General features: G+C 51.7%; 1 protein-coding gene across 1 annotated transcript in view; it reads right to left on the bottom strand.

The window, feature by feature from the left end:
* Positions 1–19,900, bottom strand: part of LOC139369997 (voltage-dependent T-type calcium channel subunit alpha-1H-like) — a 173,336-nt gene that overhangs the window by 17,938 nt on the left and 135,498 nt on the right. The window lies entirely within an intron of this gene.

Genomic DNA, 19,900 nt, shown 5'->3' with positions numbered 1-19,900 from the left:
TAAACTGGACCTCTCCTGGGCCTCTGTTACAGACAAACAGAGTAACCTGGTCATTAAACTGGGCCTCTCCTGGGCCTCTGCAACACACACACAGAGTAACCTGGTCATTAAACTGGGCCTCTCCTGGGCCTCTGTTACAGACACAGAGAGTAACCTGGTCATTAAACTGGGCCTCTCCTGGGCCTCTGTTACAGACACACAGAGTAACCTGGTCATTAAACTGGGCCTCTCCTGGGCCTCTGTTACAGACACACAGAGTAACCTGGTCATTAAACTGGGCCTCTCCTGGGCCTCTGTTACAGACACAAAGAGTAACCTGGTCATTAACTGGTCCTCTCCTGGGCCTCTGTTACAACACACAGCGTAACCTGGTCATTAAACTGGGCCTCTCCTGGGCCTCTGTTACAGACACAGAGAGTAACCTGGTCATTTAACTGGGCCTCTCCTGGGCCTCTGTTACAGACACACAGAGTAACCTGGTAATTAAACTGGGCCTCTGTTACAGACACACAGAGTAACCTGGGCATTAAACTGGGCCTCTCCTGGGCCTCTGTTACAGACAAACAGAGTAACCTGGTCATTAAACTGGGCCTCTGTTACAGACACAGAGAGTAACCTGGTCATTAAACTGGGCCTCCCCTGGGCCTCTGTTACAGACACACAGAGTAAAGTGGTCATTAAACTGGGCCTCTCCTGGGCCTCTGTTACAGACACACAGAGTAACCTGGTCATTAAACTGGGCCTCTCCTGGACCTCTGTTACAGACACACAGAGTAACCTGGTCATTAAACTGGGCCTCTCCTGGGCCTCTGTTACAGACACACAGAGTAACCTGGTCATTAAACTGGGCCTCTCCTGGGCCTCTGTTACAGACACACAGAGTAACCTGGTCATTAAACTGGGCCTCCCCTGGGCCTCTGGAACACACAAACAGAGTAACCTGTTCATTAAACTGGGCCTCTCCTGGGCCTCTGTTACAGACACAGAGAGTAACCTGGTCATTAAACTGGGCCTCTCCTGGGCCTCTGTTAAAGACACACAGAGTAACCTGGTCATTAAACTGGGCCTCTCCTGGGCCTCTGTTACAGGAACACAGAGTAACCTGGTCATTAAACTGGGCCTCTCCTGGGCCTCTGTTACAGACACACAGAGTAACCTGGTCATTAAACTGGGCCTCTCCTGGGCCTGTTACAGACACACAGAGTAACCTGGTCATTAAACTGGGCCTCTCCTGGGCCTCTGTTACAGACACACAGAGTAACCTGGTCATTAAACTGGGTCTCTGTTACAGACACAAAGAGTAACCTTGTCATTAAACTGGGCCTCTCCTGGGCCTCTGGAACACACACACAGAGTAACCTGGTCATTAAACTGGGCCTCTCCTGGGCCTCTCCTGGGCCTCTGTTACAGACACACAGAGTAACCTGGTCATTAAACTGGGCCTCTCCTGGGCCTCTGTTACAGACACACAGAGTAACCTGGTCATTAAACTGGGTCTCTGTTACAGACACAAAGAGTAACCTGGTCATTAAACATTAAACTGGGCCTCTCCTGGGCCTCTGTTACAGACACACAGAGTAACCTGGTCATTAAACTGGGCCTCTTCTGGGCCTCTGTTACTGGGCCTCTGTTACAGACACACAGAGTAACCTGGTCATTAAACTGGGCCTCTCCTGGGCCTCTGTTACAGACACACAGAGTAACCTGGTCATTAAACTGGGCCTCTCCTGGGCCTCTGTTACAGACACACAGAGTAACCTGGTCATTAAACTGGGCCTCTCCTGGGCCTCTGTTACAGACACACAGAGTAACCTGGTCATTAAACTGGGTCTCTGTTACAGACACAAAGAGTAACCTGGTCATTAAACTGGGCCTCTCCTGGGCCTCTGTTAAAGACACACAGAGTAACCTGGTCATTAAACTGGGCCTCTCCTGGGCCTCTGTTACAGGAACACAGAGTAACCTGGTCATTAAACTGGACCTCTCCTGGGCCTCTGTTACAGACACACAGAGTAACCTGGTCATTAAACTGGGCCTCTCCTGGGCCTCTGTTACAGACACACAGAGTAACCTGGTCATTAAACTGGGCCTCTCCTGGGCCTCTGTTACAGACACACAGAGTAACCTGGTCATTAAACTGGGCCTCTCCTGGGCCTCTGTTACAGACACACAGAGTAACCTGGTCATTAAACTGGGCCTCTCCTGGGCCTCTCCTGGGCCTCTGTTACAGACACACAGAGTAACCTGGTCATTAAACTGGGCCTCTTCTGGGCCTCTGTTACAGACACACAGAGTAACCTGGTCATTAAACTGGGGGTCTCCTGGGCCTCTGCAGCACACACACAGAGTAACCTGGTCATTAAACTGGGCCTCTCCTGGGCCTCTGTTACAGACAAACAGAGTAACCTGGTCATTAAACTGGGCCTCTCCTGGGCCTCTGTTACAGACACACAGAGTAACCTGGTCATTAAACTGGACCTCTCCTGGGCCTCTGTTACAAACACATTAAACTGGGCCTCTCCTGGGCCTCTGTTACAGACACACAGAGTAACCTGGTCATTAAACTGGGGGCCTCTCAGACACACAGAGTAACCTGGTCATTAAACTGGGCCTCTCCTGGGCCTCTGTTACAGACACACAGAGTAACCTGGGGGCCTCTCCTGGGCCTCTGTTACAGACACACAGAGTAACCTGGTCATTAAACTGGGCCTCTCCTGGGCCTCTGTTACAGACACACAGAGTAACCTGGTCATTAAACTGGGCCTCTCCTGGGCCTCTGTTACAGACACACAGAGTAACCTGGTCATTAAACTGGGCCTCTCCTGGGCCTCTGTTACAGACACACAGAGTAACCTGGTCATTAAACTGGGCCTCTCCTGGGCCTCTGTTACACCACACAGAGTAACCTGGTCATTAAACTGGGCCTCCCCTGGGCCTCTGTTACAGACACACAGAGTAACCTGGTCATTAAACTGGGCCTCTCCTGGGCCTCTGTTACAGACACACAGAGTAACCTGGTCATTAAACTGGGCCTCTCCTGGGCCTCTGTTACAGACACACAGAGTAACCTGGTCATTAAACCGGGCCTCTCCTGGGCCTCTGTTACAGACACACAGAGTAACCTGGTCATTAAACTGGGCCTCTCCTGGGCCTCTGTTACAGACAAACAGAGTAACCCGGTCATTAAACTGGGCCTCTCCTGGGCCTCTGCAACACACACATTAAACTGGGCCTCTCCTGGGCCTCTGTTACAGAGTAACCTTGTCATTAAACTGGACCTCTCCTGGGCCTCTGGAACACACAAATAGAGTAACCTGGTCATTAAACTGGGGGTCTCCTGGGCCTCTGCAGCACACACACAGAGTAACCTGGTCATTAAACTGGGCCTCTCCTGGGCCTCTGTTACAGACACACAGAGTAACCTGGGATTAAACTGGGCCTCTCCTGGGCCTCTGTTACAGACACACAGAGTAACCTGGTCATTAAACTGGGCCTCTCCTGGGCCTCTGTTACAGACACACAGAGTAACCTGGTCATTAAACTGGTCCTCTCCTGGGCCTCTGTTACAGACACACAGAGTAACCTGGTCATTAAACTGGGCCTCTCCTGGGCCTCTGTTACAGACACACAGAGTAACCTGGTCATTAAACTGGGCCTCTCCTGGGCCTCTGTTACAGACACACAGAGTAACCTGGTCATTAAACTGGGCCTCTCCTGGGCCTCTGTTACAGACACACAGAGTAACCTGGTCATTAAACTGGGCCTCTCCTGGGCCTCTGTTACAGACACACAGAGTAACCTGGTCATTAAACTGGGCCTCTCCTGGGCCTCTGGAACACACACACAGAGTTACAGACACACAGAGTAACCTGGTCATTAAACTGGGCCTCTCCTGGGCCTCTGTTACAGACACACAGAGTAACCTGGTCATTAAGCTGGGCCTCTCCTGGGCCTCTGTTACAGGCAAACAGAGTAACCTGGTCATTAAACTGGACCTCTCCTGGGCCTCTGGAACACACAAATAGAGTAACCTGGTCATTAAACTGGGCCTCGCCTGGGCCTCTGTTACAGACACACAGAGTAACCTGGTCATTAAACTGGGCCTCTCCTGGGCCTCTGTTACAGACAAACAGAGTAACCTGGTCATTAAACTGGACCTCTCCTGGGCCTCTGGAACACACAAATAGAGTAACCTGGTCATTAAACTGGGCCTCGCCTGGGCCACTGTTACAGACACACAGAGTAACCTGGGCATTAAACTGGGCCTCTCCTGGGCCTCTGTTACAGACACACAGAGTAACCTGGTCATTAAACTGGGCCTCTCCTGGGCCTCTCCTGGGCCTCTGTTACAGACACACAGAGTAACCTGGTCATTAAACTGGGCCTCTCCAGGGCCTCTGTTACAGACAAACAGAGTAACCTGGTCATTAAACTGGGTCTCTCCTGGGCCTCTGTTACAGACACACAGAGTAACCTGGTCATTAAACTGGACCTCTCCTGGGCCTCTGTTACAGACACACAGAGTAACCTGGTCATTAAACTGGGCCTCTCCTGGGCCTCTGTTACAGACACACAGAGTAACCTGGTCATTAAACTGGGCCTCTCCTGGGCCTCTGTTACAGACACACAGAGTAACCTGGTCATTAAACTAGGCCTCTTCTGGGCCTCTGTTACAGACACACAGAGTAACCTGGTCATTAAACTGGGCCTCTCCTGGGCCTCTGTTACAGACAAACAGAGTAACCTGGTCATTAAACTGGGCCTCTCCTGGGCCTCTGTTACAGACACACAGAGTAACCTGGTCATTAAACTGGACCTCTCCTGGGCCTCTGTTACAGACACACAGAGTAACCTGGTCATTAAACTGGGCCTCTCCTGGGCCTCTGTTACAGACACACAGAGTAACCTGGTCATTAAACTGGGCCTCTCCTGGGCCTCTGTTACAGACACACAGAGTAACCTGGTCATTAAACTGGGCCTCTCCTGGGCCTCTGTTACAGACACACAGAGTAACCTGGTCATTAAACTGGGCCTCTCCTGGGCCTCTGTTACAGATACACAGAGTAACCTGGTCATTAAACTGGGCCTCTCCTGGGCCTCTGTTACAGACAAACAGAGTAACCTGGTCATTAAACTGGGCCTCTCCTGGGTCTCTGTTACACCACACAGAGTAACCTGGTCATTAAACTGGGCATCCCCCTGGGCCTCTGTTACAGACACACAGAGTAACCTGGGCATTAAACTGGGCCTCTCCTGGGCCTCTGTTACAGACACACAGAGTAACCTGGTCATTAAACTGGGCCTCTCCTGGGCCTCTGTTACAGACACACAGAGTAACCTGGTCATTAAACTGGGCCTCTCCTGGGCCTCTGTTACAGACACACAGAGTAACCTGGTCATTAAACTGGGCCTCTCCTGGGCCTCTGTTACAGACACACAGAGTAACCTGGTCATTAAACTGGGCCTCTCCTGGGCCTCTGTTACAGACACACAGAGTAACCTGGTCATTAAACTGGGCCTCTCCTGGGCCTCTGTTACAGACACACAGAGTAACCTGGTCATTAAACTGGGCCTCTCCTGGGCCTCTGTTACACAGACACACAGAGTAACCTGGTCATTAAACTGGGCCTCTCCTGGGCCTCTGTTACAGACACACAGAGTAACCTGGTCATTAAACTGGGCCTCTCCTGGGCCTCTGTTACAGACACACAGAGTAACCTGGTCATTAAACTGGGCCTCTCCTGGGCCTCTGTTACAGACACACAGAGTAACCTGGTCATTAAACTGGGCCTCTCCTGGGCCTCTGTTACAGACACACAGAGTAACCTGGTCATTAAACTGGGCCTCTCCTGGGCCTCTAACCTGTTACAGACACACAGAGTAACCTGGTCATTAAACTGGGCCTCTCCTGGGCCTCTGTTACAGACACACAGAGTAACCTGGTCATTAAACTGGGCCTCTCCTGGGCCTCTGTTACAGACACACAGAGTAACCTGGTCATTAAACTGGGCCTCTCCTGGGCCTCTGTTACAGACACACAGAGTAACCTGGTCATTAAACTGGACCTCTCCTGGGCCTCTGTTACAGACACACAGAGTAACCTGGTCATTAAACTGGGCCTCTCCTGGGCCTCTGTTACAGACACACAGAGTAACCTGGTCATTAAACTGGGCCTCTCCTGGGCCTCTGTTACAGACACACAGAGTAACCTGGTCATTAAACTGGGCCTCTCCTGGGCCTCTGGAACACACACACAGAGTAACCTGGTCATTAAACTGGGCCTCTCCTGGGCCTCTGTTACAGACACACAGAGTAACCTGGTCATTAAACTGGGCCTCTCCTGGGCCTCTGTTACAGACACACAGAGTAACCTGGTCATTAAACTGGGCCTCTCCTGGGCCTCTGTTACAGACACACAGAGTAACCTGGTCATTAAACTGCCTCTGGGCCTCTGTTACAGACACACAGAGTAACCTGGTCATTAAACTGGGCCTCTCCTGGGCCTCTGTTACAGACACACAGAGTAACCTGGTCATTAAACTGGGCCTCTCCTGGGCCTCTGTTACAGACACACAGAGTAACCTGGTCATTAAACTGGGCCTCTCCTGGGCCTCCTCTCCTGGGCCTCTGTTACAGACACACAGAGTAACCTGGTCATTAAACTGGGCCTCTCCTGGGCCTCTGTTACAGACACACAGAGTAACCTGGTCATTAAACTGGGCCTCTCCTGGGCCTCTGTTACAGACACACAGAGTAACCTGGTCATTAAACTGGGCCTCTCCTGGGCCTCTGTTACAGACACACAGAGCCTCTTAAACTGGGCCTCTGTTACAGACACACAGAGTAACCTGGTCATTAAACTGGGCCTCTCCTGGGCCTCTGTTACAGACACACAGAGTAACCTGGTCATTAAACTGGGCCTCTCCTGGGCCTCTGTTACAGACACACAGAGTAACCTGGTCATTAAACTGGGCCTCTCCTGGGCCTCTGTTACAGACACACAGAGTAACCTGGTCATTAAACTGGGCCTCTCCTGGGCCTCTGTTACAGACACACAGAGTAACCTGGTCATTAAACTGGGCCTCTCCTGGGCCTCTGTTACAGACACACAGAGTAACCTGGTCATTAAACTGGGCCTCTCCTGGGCCTCTGTTACAGACACACAGAGTAACCTGGTCATTAAACTGGGCCTCTCCTGGGCCTCTGTTACAGACACACAGAGTAACCTGGTCATTAAACTGGGCCTCTCCTGGGCCTCTGTTACAGACACACAGAGTAACCTGGTCATTAAACTGGGCCTCTCCTGGGGTCTCTGTTACAGACACACAGAGTAACCTGGTCATTAAACTGGGCCTCCTCTCCTGGGCCTCTGTTACAGACACACAGAGTAACCTGGTCATTAAACTGGGCCTCTCCTGGGCCTCTGTTACAGACACACAGAGTAACCTGGTCATTAAACTGGGCCTCTCCTGGGCCTCTGTTACAGACACACAGAGTAACCTGGTCATTAAACTGGGCCTCTCCTGGGCCTCTGTTACAGACACACAGAGTAACCTGGTCATTAAACTGGGCCTCTCCTGGGCCTCTGTTACAGACACACAGAGTAACCTGGTCATTAAACTGGGCCTCTCCTGGGCCTCTGTTACAGACACACAGAGTAACCTGGTCATTAAACTGGGCCTCTCCTGGGCCTCTGTTACAGACACACAGAGTAACCTGGTCATTAAACTGGGCCTCTCCTGGGCCTCTGTTACAGACACACAGAGTAACCTGGTCATTAAACTGGGCCTCTCCTGGGCCTCTGTTACAGACACACACATTAAACTGGGCCTCTCCTGGGCCTCTGGAGAGTAACCTGGTCATTAAACTGGGCCTCTGGACACACAGAGTCTCCTGGGCCTCTGTTGGGCCTCTGTTACAGACACACAGAGTAACCTGGTCATTAAACTGGGCCTCTCCTGGGCCTCTGTTACAGACACACAGAGTAACCTGGGCATTAAACTGGGCCTCTCCTGGGCCTCTGTTACAGACACACAGAGTAACCTGGTCATTAAACTGGGCCTCTCCTGGGCCTCTAATGGGGGCCTCTCTGTTACAGACACACAGAGTAACCTGGTCATTAAACTGGGCCTCTCCTGGGCCTCTGTTACAGACACACAGAGTAACCTGGTCATTAAACTGGGCCTCTCCTGGGCCTCTGTTACTCTGTTACACAGACACACAGAGTAACCTGGTCATTAAACTGGGCCTCTCCTGGGCCTCTGTTACAGACACACAGAGTAACCTGGTCATTAAACTGGGCCTCTCCTGGGCCTCTGTTACAGACACACAGAGTAACCTGGTCATTAAACTGGGCCTCTCCTGGGCCTCTAACCTGGTCATTAAACAGACACACACAGAGTAACCTGGTCATTAAACTGGGCCTCTCCTGGGCCTCTGTTACAGACACACAGAGTAACCTGGTCATTAAACTGGGCCTCTCCTGGGCCTCTGGAACACACACACAGAGTAACCTGGTCATTAAACTGGGCCTCTGGGCCTCTGTTACAGACACACAGAGTAACCTGGTCATTAAACTGGGCCTCTCCTGGGCCTCTGTTACAGACACACAGAGTAACCTGGTCATTAAACTGGGGGCCTCTGTTACAGAACCTGGGGTCATTAAACTGGGCCTCTCCTGGGCCTCTGTTACAGACACACAGAGTAACCTGGTCATTAAACTGGGCCTCTCCTGGGCCTCTGTTACAGACACACAGAGTAACCTGGTCATTAAACTGGGCCTCTCCTGGGCCTCTGTTAATGGGCCTCTGTTACAGACACACAGAGTAACCTGGTCATTAAACTGGGCCTCTCCTGGGCCTCTGTTACAGACACACAGAGTAACCTGGTCATTAAACTGGGCCTCTCCTGGGCCTCTGTTACAGACACACAGAGTAACCTGGTCATTAAACTGGGCCTCTCCTGGGCCTCTGTTACAGACACACAGAGTAACCTGGTCATTAAACTGGGCCTCTCCTGGGCCTCTGTTACAGACACACAGAGTAACCTGGTCATTAAACTGGGCCTCTCCTGGGCCTCTGTTACAGACACACAGAGTCTGGTCATTAAACAGGGCCTCTCCTGGGCCTCTGTTACACACAGAGTAACCTGGTCATTAAACTGGGCCTCTCCTGGGCCTCTGTTACAGACACACAGAGTAACCTGGTCATTAAACTGGGCCTCTCCTGGGCCTCTGTTACAGACACACAGAGTAACCTGGTCATTAAACTGGGCCTCTCCTGGGCCTCTGTTACAGACACACAGAGTAACCTGGTCATTAAACTGGGCCTCTCCTGGGCCTCTGTAACCTGGTCACACAGACACACAGAGTAACCTGGTCATTAAACTGGGCCTCTCCTGGGCCTCTGTTACAGACACACAGAGTAACCTGGTCATTAAACTGGGCCTCTCCTGGGCCTCTGTTACAGACACACAGAGTAACCTGGTCATTAAACTGGGCCTCTCCTGGGCCTCTGTTACAGACACACAGAGTAACCTGGTCATTAAACTGGGCCTCTCCTGGGCCTCTGGTCATTACAGACACACAGAGTAACCTGGTCATTAAACTGGGCCTCTCCTGGGCCTCTGTTACAGACACACAGAGTAACCTGGTCATTAAACTGGGCCTCTCCTGGGCCTCTGTTACAGACACACCTGGTCAGGGCCTCTCAGACACACAGGGCCTCTGGGCCTCTGTTACAGACACACAGAGTAACCTGGTCATTAAACTGGGCCTCTCCTGGGCCTCTGTTACAGACACACAGAGTAACCTGGTCATTAAACTGGGCCTCTCCTGGGCCTCTGTTACAGACACACAGAGTAACCTGGTCATTAAACTGGGCCTCTCCTGGGCCTCTGTTACAGACACACAGAGTAACCTGGTCATTAAACTGGGCCTCTCCTGGGCCTCTGTTACAGACACACAGAGTAACCTGGTCATTAAACTGGGCCTCTCCTGGGCCTCTGTTACAGACACACAGAGTAACCTGGTCATTAAACTGGGCCTCTCCTGGGCCTCTGTTACAGACACACAGAGTAACCTGGTCATTAAACTGGGCCTCTCCTGGGCCTCTGTTACAGACACACAGAGTAACCTGGTCATTAAACTGGGCCTCTCCTGGGCCTCTGTTACAGACACACAGAGTAACCTGGTCATTAAACTGGGCCTCTCCTGGGCCTCTGTTACACACACACAGAGTAACCTGGTCATTAAACTGGGCCTCTCCTGGGCCTCTGTTACAGACACACAGAGTAACCTGGTCATTAAACTGGGCCTCTCCTGGGCCTCTGTTACAGACACACAGAGTAACCTGGTCATTAAACTGGGCCTCTCCTGGGCCTCTGTTACAGACACACAGAGTAACCTGGTCATTAAACTGGGCCTCTCCTGGGCCTCTGTTACAGACACACAGAGTAACCTGGTCATTAAACTGGGCCTCTCCTGGGCCTCTGTTACAGACACACAGAGTAACCTGGTCATTAAACTGGGCCTCTCCTGGGCCTCTGTTACAGACACACAGAGTAACCTGGTCATTAAACTGGGCCTCTGTTACAGACACACAGAGTAACCTGGTCATTAAACTGGGCCTCTCCTGGGCCTCTGTTACAGACACACAGAGTAACCTGGTCATTAAACTGGGCCTCTCCTGGGCCTCTGTTACAGACACACAGAGTAACCTGGTCATTAAACTGGGCCTCTCCTGGGCCTCTGTTACAGACACACAGAGTAACCTGGTCATTAAACTGGGCCTCTCCTGGGCCTCTGTTACAGACACACAGAGTAACCTGGTCATTAAACTGGGCCTCTCCTGGGCCTCTGTTACAGACACACAGAGTAACCTGGTCATTAAACTGGGCCTCTCCTGGGCCTCTGTTACAGACACACAGAGTAACCTGGTCATTAAACTGGGCCTCTCCTGGGCCTGGGCCTCTGTTACAGACACACAGAGTAACCTGGTCATTAAACTGGGCCTCTCCTGGGCCTCTGTTACAGACACACAGAGTAACCTGGTCATTAAACTGGGCCTCTCCTGGGCCTCTGTTACAGACACACAGAGTAACCTGGTCATTAAACTGGGCCTCTCCTGGGCCTCTGTTACAGACACACAGAGTAACCTGGTCATTAAACTGGGCCTCTCCTGGGCCTCTGTTACAGACACACAGAGTAACCTGGTCATTAAACTGGGCCTCTCCTGGGCCTCTGTTACAGACACACAGAGTAACCTGGTCATTAAACTGGGCCTCTCCTGGGCCTCTGTTACAGACACACAGAGTAACCTGGTCATTAAACTGGGCCTCTCCTGGGCCTCTGTTACAGACACACAGAGTAACCTGGTCATTAAACTGGGCCTCTCCTGGGCCTCTGTTACAGACACACAGAGTAACCTGGTCATTAAACTGGGCCTCCTGGTCCTGGGCCTCTGTTACAGACACACAGAGTAACCTGGTCATTAAACTGGGCCTCTCCTGGGCCTCTGTTACAGACACACAGAGTAACCTGGTCATTAAACTGGGCCTCTCCTGGGCCTCTGTTACAGACACACAGAGTAACCTGGTCATTAAACTGGGCCTCTCCTGGGCCTCTGTTACAGACACACAGAGTAACCTGGTCATTAAACTGGGCCTCTCCTGGGCCTCTGTTACAGACACACAGAGTAACCTGGTCATTAAACTGGGCCTCTCCTGGGCCTCTGTTACAGACACACAGAGTAACCTGGTCATTAAACTGGGCCTCTCCTGGGCCTCTGTTACAGACACACAGAGTAACCTGGTCATTAAACTGGGCCTCTCCTGGGCCTCTGTTACAGACACACAGAGTAACCTGGTCATTAAACTGGGCCTCTCCTGGGCCTCTGTTACAGACACACAGAGTAACCTGGTCATTAAACTGGGCCTCTCCTGGGCCTCTGTTACACACACACAGAGTAACCTGGTCATTAAACTGGGCCTCTCCTGGGCCTCTGTTACAGACACACAGAGTAACCTGGTCATTAAACTGGGCCTCTCCTGGGCCTCTGTTACAGACACACAGAGTAACCTGGTCATTAAACTGGGCCTCTCCTGGGCCTCTGTTACAGACACACAGAGTAACCTGGTCATTAAACTGGGCCTCTCCTGTTGTTACAGACACACAGAGTAACCTGGTCATTAAACTGGGCCTCTCCTGGGCCTCTGTTACAGACACACAGAGTAACCTGGTCATTAAACTGGGCCTCTCCTGGGCCTCTGTTACAGACACACAGAGTAACCTGGTCATTAAACTGGGCCTCTCCTGGGCCTCTGTTACAGACACACAGAGTAACCTGGTCATTAAACTGGGCCTCTCCTGGGCCTCTGTTACAGACACACAGAGTAACCTGGTCATTAAACTGGGCCTCTCCTGGGCCTCTGTTACAGACACACAGAGTAACCTGGTCATTAAACTGGGCCTCTCCTGGGCCTCTGTTACAGACACACAGAGTAACCTGGTCATTAAACTGGGCCTCTCCTGGGCCTCTGGAACACACACACAGAGTAACCTGGTCATTAAACTGGGCCTCTCCTGGGCCTCTGTTACAGACACACAGAGTAACCTGGTCATTAAACTGGGCCTCTCCTGGGCCTCTGTTACAGACACACAGAATAACCTGGTCATTAAACTGGGCCTCTCCTCTCCTAACCTGGGCCTCTGTTACAGACACACAGAGTAACCTGGGGGCCTCATTAAACTGGGCCTCTCCTGGGCCTCTGTTACAGACACACAGAGTAACCTGGTCATTAAACTGGGCCTCTCCTGGGCCTCTGTTACAGACACACAGAGTAACCTGGTCATTAAACTGGGCCTCTGTTACAGACACACAGAGTAACCTGGTCATTAAACTGGGCCTCTCCTGGGCCTCTGTTACAGACACACAGAGTAACCTGGTCAACCTGGTCATTAAACTGGGCCTCTCCTGGGCCTCTGTTACAGACACACAGAGTAACCTGGTCATTAAACTGGGCCTCTCCTGGGCCTCTGTTACAGACACACAGAGTAACCTGGTCATTAAACTGGGCCTCTCCTGGGCCTCTGTTACAGACACACAGAGTAACCTGGTCATTAAACTGGGCCTCTCCTGGGCCTCTGTTACAGACACACAGAGTAACCTGGTCATTAAACTGGGCCTCTCCTGGGCCTCTGTTACAGACACACAGAGTAACCTGGTCATTAAACTGGGCCTCTCCTGGGCCTCTGTTACAGACACACAGAGTAACCTGGTCATTAAACTGGGCCTCTCCTGGGCCTCTGTTACAGACACACAGAGTAACCTGGTCATTAAACTGGGCCTCTCCTGGGCCTCTGTTACAGACACACAGAGTAACCTGGTCATTAAACTGGGCCTCTCCTGGGCCTCTGTTACAGACACACAGAGTAACCTGGTCATTAAACTGGGCCTCTCCTGGGCCTCTGTTACAGACACACAGAGTAACCTGGTCATTAAACTGGGCCTCTCCTGGGCCTCTGTTACAGACACACAGAGTAACCTGGTCATTAAACTGGGCCTCTCCTGGGCCTCTGTTACAGACACACAGAGTAACCTGGTCATTAAACTGGGCCTCTCCTGGGCCTCTGTTACAGACACACAGAGTAACCTGGTCATTAAACTGGGCCTCTCCTGGGCCTCTGTTACAGACACACAGAGTAACCTGGTCATTAAACTGGGCCTCTCCTGGACACACAGAGTAACCTGGTCATTAAACTGGGCCTCTCCTGTTACAGACACACAGAGTAACCTGGTCATTAAACTGGGCCTCTCCTGGGCCTCTGTTACAGACACACAGAGTAACCTGGTCATTAAACTGGGCCTCTCCTGGGCCTCTGTTACAGACACACAGAGTAACCTGGTCATTAAACTGGGCCTCTCCTGGGCCTCTGTTACAGACACACAGAGTAACCTGGTCATTAAACTGGGCCTCTCCTGGGCCTCTGTTACAGACACACAGAGTAACCTGGTCATTAAACTGGGCCTCTCCTGGGCCTCTGTTACAGACACACAGAGTAACCTGGTCATTAAACTCTCCTGGGCCTCTGGGAGTAACCTGGTCTCCTGGGCCTCTGTTACAGACACACAGAGTAACCTGGTCATTAAACTGGGCCTCTCCTGGGCCTCTGTTACAGACACACAGAGTAACCTGGTCATTAAACTGGGCCTCTCCTGGGCCTCTGTTACAGACACACAGAGTAACCTGGTCATTAAACTGGGCCTCTCCTGGGCCTCTGTTACACACACACAGAGTAACCTGGTCATTAAACTGGGCCTCTCCTGGGCCTCTGTTACAGACACACAGAGTAACCTGGTCATTAAACTGGGCCTCTCCTGGGCCTCTGTTACAGACACACAGAGTAACCTGGTCATTAAACTGGGCCTCTCCTGGGCCTCTGTTACAGACACACAGAGTAACCTGGTCATTAAACTGGGCCTCTCCTGGGCCTCTGTTACAGACACACAGAGTAACCTGGTCATTAAACTGGGCCTCTCCTGGGCCTCTGTTACAGACACACAGAGTAACCTGGTCATTAAACTGGGCCTCTCCTGGGCCTCTGTTACAGACACACAGAGTAACCTGGTCATTAAACTGGGCCTCTCCTGGGCCTCTGTTACAGACACACAGAGTAACCTGGTCATTAAACTGGGCCTCTCCTGGGCCTCTGTTACAGACACACAGAGTAACCTGGTCATTAAACTGGGCCTCTCCTGGGCCTCTGTTACAGACACACAGAGTAACCTGGTCATTAAACTGGGCCTCTCCTGGGCCTCTGCAACACACACACAGAGTAACCTGGTCATTAAACTGGGCCTCTCCTGGGCCTCTGTTACAGGCAAACAGAGTAACCTGGTCATTAAACTGGGCCTCTCCTGGGCCTCTGGAACACACAAATAGAGTAACCTGGTCATTAAACTGGGCCTCGCCTGGGCCTCTGTTACAGACACACAGAGTAACCTGGTCATTAAACTGGGCCTCTCCTGGGCCTCTGTTACAGACAAACAGAGTAACCTGGTCATTAAACTGGGCCTCTCCTGGGCCTCTGGAACACACAAATAGAGTAACCTGGTCATTAAACTGGGCCTCTCCTGGGCCTCTGTTACAGACACACAGAGTAACCTGGTCATTAAACTGGGCCTCTCCTGGGCCTCTGTTACAGACACACAGAGTAACCTGGTCATTAAACTGGGCCTCTCCTGGGCCTCTGGAACACACACAATAGAGTAACCTGGTCATTAAACTGGGCCTCTCCTGGGCCTCTGTTACAGACACACAGAGTAACCTGGTCATTAAACTGGGCCTCTCCTGGGCCTCTGTTACAGACACACAGAGTAACCTGGTCATTAAACTGGGCCTCTCCTGGGCCTCTGTTACAGACACACAGAGTAACCTGGTCATTAAACTGGGCCTCTCCTGGGCCTCTGTTACAGACACACAGAGTAACCTGGTCATTAAACTGGGCCTCTCCTGGGCCTCTGTTACAGACACACAGAGTAACCTGGTCATTAAACTGGGCCTCTCCTGGGCCTCTGTTACAGACACACAGAGTAACCTGGTCATTAAACTGGGCCTCTCCTGGGCCTCTGTTACAGACACACAGAGTAACCTGGTCATTAAACTGGGCCTCTCCTGGGCCTCTGTTACAGACACACAGAGTAACCTGGTCATTAAACTGGGCCTCTCCTGGGCCTCTGTTACAGACACACAGAGTAACCTGGTCATTAAACTGGGCCTCTCCTGGGCCTCTGTTACAGACACACAGAGTAACCTGGTCATTAAACTGGGCCTCTCCTGGGCCTCTGTTACAGACACACAGAGTAACCTGGTCATTAAACTGGGCCTCTCCTGGGCCTCTGTTACAGAACACACACAGAGTAACCTGGTCATTAAACTGGGCCTCTGGGCCTCTGTTACAGACACACAGAGTAACCTGGTCATTAAACTGGGCCTCTCCTGGGCCTCTGTTACAGACACACAGAGTAACCTGGTCATTAAACTGGGCCTCTCCTGGGCCTCTGTTACAGACACACAGAGTAACCTGGTCATTAAACTGGGCCTCTCCTGGGCCTCTGTTACAGACAAACAGAGTAACCTGGTCATTAAACTGGGCCTCTCCTGGGCCTCTGTTACAGACACACAGAGTAACCTGGTCATTAAACTGGGCCTCTCCTGGGCCTCTGTTACAGACACACAGAGTAACCTGGTCATTAAACTGGGCCTCTCCTGGGCCTCTGTTACAGACACACAGAGTAACCTGGTCATTAAACTGGGCCTCTCCTGGGCCTCTGTTACAGACACACAGAGTAACCTGGTCATTAAACTGGGCCTCTCCTGGGCCTCTGTTACCCTGGTCATTACACACACACAGAGTAACCTGGGCATTAAACTGGGCCTCTCCTGGGCCTCTGTTACAGACACACAGAGTAACCTGGTCATTAAACTGGGCCTCTCCTGGGCCTCTGTTACAGACACACAGAGTAACCTGGTCATTAAACTGGGCCTCTCCTGGGCCTCTGGAACACACACACAGAGTAACCTGGTCATTAAACTGGGCCTCGCCTGGGCCTCTGTTACAGACACACAGAGTAACCTGGTCATTAAACTGGGCCTCTCCTGGGCCTCTGTTACAGACAAACAGAGTAACCTGGTCATTAAACTGGACCTCTCCTGGGCCTCTGGAACACACAAATAGAGTAACCTGGTCATTAAACTGGGCCTCTCCTGGGCCTCTGTTACAGACACACAGAGTAACCTGGTCATTAAACTGGGCCTCTCCTGGGCCTCTGTTACAGACACACAGAGTAACCTGGTCATTAAACTGGGCCTCTCCTGGGCCTCTGTTACAGACACACAGAGTAACCTGGGCATTAAACTGGGCCTCTCCTGGGCCTCTGTTACAGACACACAGAGTAACCTGGTCATTAAACTGGGCCTCTCCTGGGCCTCTGTTACAGACACACAGAGTAACCTGGTCATTAAACTGGGCCTCTCCTGGGCCTCTGTTACAGACACACAGAGTAACCTGGTCATTAAACTGGGCCTCTCCTGGGCCTCTGTTACAGACACACAGAGTAACCTGGTCATTAAACTGGGCCTCTCCTGGGCCTCTGTTACAGACACACAGAGTAACCTGGTCATTAAACTGGGCCTCTCCTGGGCCTCTGTTACAGACACACAGAGTAACCTGGTCATTAAACTGGGCCTCTCCTGGGCCTCTGTTACAGACACACAGAGTAACCTGGTCATTAAACTGGGCCTCTCCTGGGCCTCTGTTACAGACACACAGAGTAACCTGGTCATTAAACTGGGCCTCTCCTGGGCCTCTGTTACAGACACACAGAGTAACCTGGTCATTAAACTGGGCCTCTCCTGGGCCTCTGTTACAGACACACAGAGTAACCTGGTCATTAAACTGGGCCTCTCCTGGGCCTCTGTTACAGACAAACAGAGTAACCTGGTCATTAAACTGGGCCTCTCCTGGGTCTCTGTTACAGACACACAGAGTAACCTGGTCATTAAACTGGGCCTCTCCTGGGCCTCTGTTACAGACACACAGAGTAACCTGGGCATTAAACTGGGCCTCTCCTGGGCCTCTGTTACAGACACACAGAGTAACCTGGTCATTAAACTGGGCCTCTCCTGGGCCTCTGTTACAGACACACAGAGTAACCTGGTCATTAAACTGGGCCTCTCCTGGGCCTCTGTTACAGACACACAGAGTAACCTGGTCATTAAACTGGGCCTCTCCTGGGCCTCTGTTACAGACACACAGAGTAACCTGGTCATTAAACTGGGCCTCTCCTGGGCCTCTGTTACAGACAAACAGAGTAACCTGGTCATTAAACTGGACCTCTCCTGGGCCTCTGTTACAGAACACACAAATAGAGTAACCTGGTCATTAAACTGGGGGTCTCCTGGGCCTCTGCAGCACACACACAGAGTAACCTGGTCATTAAACTGGGCCTCTCCTGGGCCTCTGTTACAGACACACAGAGTAACCTGGGCATTAAACTGGGCCTCTCCTGGGCCTCTGTTACAGACACACAGAGTAACCTGGTCATTATACTGGGCCTCTCCTGGGCCTCTAATGGCTCTCTGTTACAGACACACAGAGTAACCTGGTCATTAAACTGGGCCTCTCCTGGGCCTCTGTTACAGACACACAGAGTAACCTGGTCATTAAACTGGGCCTCTCCTGGGCCTCTGTTACAGACACACAGAGTAACCTGGTCATTAAACTGGGCCTCTCCTGGGCCTCTGTTACAGACACACAGAGTAACCTGGTCATTAAACTGGGCCTCTCCTGGGCCTCTGTTACAGACACACAGAGTAACCTGGTCATTAAACTGGGCCTCTCCTGGGCCTCTGTTACAGACACACAGAGTAACCTGGTCATTAAACTGGGCCTCTCCTGGGCCTCTGGAACACACACACAGAGTAACCTGGTCATTAAACTGGGCCTCTCCTGGGCCTCTGTTACAGACACACAGAGTAACCTGGTCATTAAACTGGGCCTCTCCTGGGCCTCTGTTACAGACACACAGAGTAACCTGGTCATTAAACTGGGCCTCTCCTGGGCCTCTGTTACAGACACACAGAGTAACCTGGTCATTAAACTGGGCCTCTCCTGGGCCTCTGTTACAGACACACAGAGTAACCTGGTCATTAAACTGGGCCTCTCCTGGGCATCTGTTACAGGCAAACAGAGTAACCTGGTCATTAAACTGGGCCTCTCCTGGGCCTCTGTTACAGACACACAGAGTAACCTGGTCATTAAACTGGGCCTCTGTGACAGACACACAGAGTAACCTGGTCATTAAACTGGGCCTCTCCTGGGCCTCTGTTACAGACACACAGAGTAACCTGGTCATTAAACTGGGCCTCTCCTGGGCCTTTGTTACAGACACACAGAGTAACCTGGTCATTAAACTGGGCCTCTCCTGGGCCTCTGCAACACACACACAGAGTAACCTGGGAATTAAACTGGGCCTCTCCTGGGCCTCTGTTACAGGCAAACAGAGTAACCTGGTCATTAAACTGGACCTCTCCTGGGCCTCTGGAACACACAAATAGAGTAACCTAGTCATTAAACTGGGCCTCGCCTGGGCCTCTGTTACAGACACACAGAGTAACCTGGTCATTAAACTGGGCCTCTCCTGGGCCTCTGTTACAGACAAACAGAGTAACCTGGTCATTAAACTGGACCTCTCCTGGGCCTCTGGAACACACAAATAGAGTAACCTGGTCATTAAACTGGGCCTCGCCTGGGCCTCTGTTACAGACACACAGAGTAACCTGGGCATTAAACTGGGCCTCTCCTGGGCCTCTGTTACAGACACAGAGAGTAACCTGGTAATTAAACTGGGCCTCTCCTGGGCCTCTGTTACAGACACACAGAGTAACCTGGGCTTTAAACTGGGCCTCTCCTGGGCCTCTGTTACAGACATAGAGAGTAACCTGGTCATTAAACTGGGCCTCTCCTGGGCCTCTGTTACAGACAAACAGAGTACCTGGTCATTAAACTGGGCCTCTCCTGGGCCTCTGCATCACACACACAGAGTAACCTTGTCATTAAACTGGACCTCTCCTGGGCCTCTGGAACACACAAATAGAGTAACCTGGTCATTAAACTGGGGGTCTCCTGGGCCTCTGCAGCACACACACAGAGTAACCTGGTCATTAAACTGGGCCTCTCCTGGGCCTCTGTTACAGACACACAGAGTAACCTGGTCATTAAACTGGGCCTCTCCTGGGCCTCTGTTACAGACACACAGAGTAACCTGGTCATTAAACTGGGCCTCTCCTGGGCCTCTCCTGGGCCTCTGTTACAGACACACAGAGTAACCTGGTCATTAAA

This window comes from Oncorhynchus clarkii, chromosome 17 (assembly GCF_045791955.1).
Source record: "Oncorhynchus clarkii lewisi isolate Uvic-CL-2024 chromosome 17, UVic_Ocla_1.0, whole genome shotgun sequence".
Classification (NCBI taxonomy): Eukaryota; Metazoa; Chordata; class Actinopteri; order Salmoniformes; family Salmonidae; genus Oncorhynchus; species Oncorhynchus clarkii.
The sequence above is the reverse complement of the archived record's forward strand: the minus strand, read 5'-3'. Positions and strand labels throughout refer to the sequence as shown.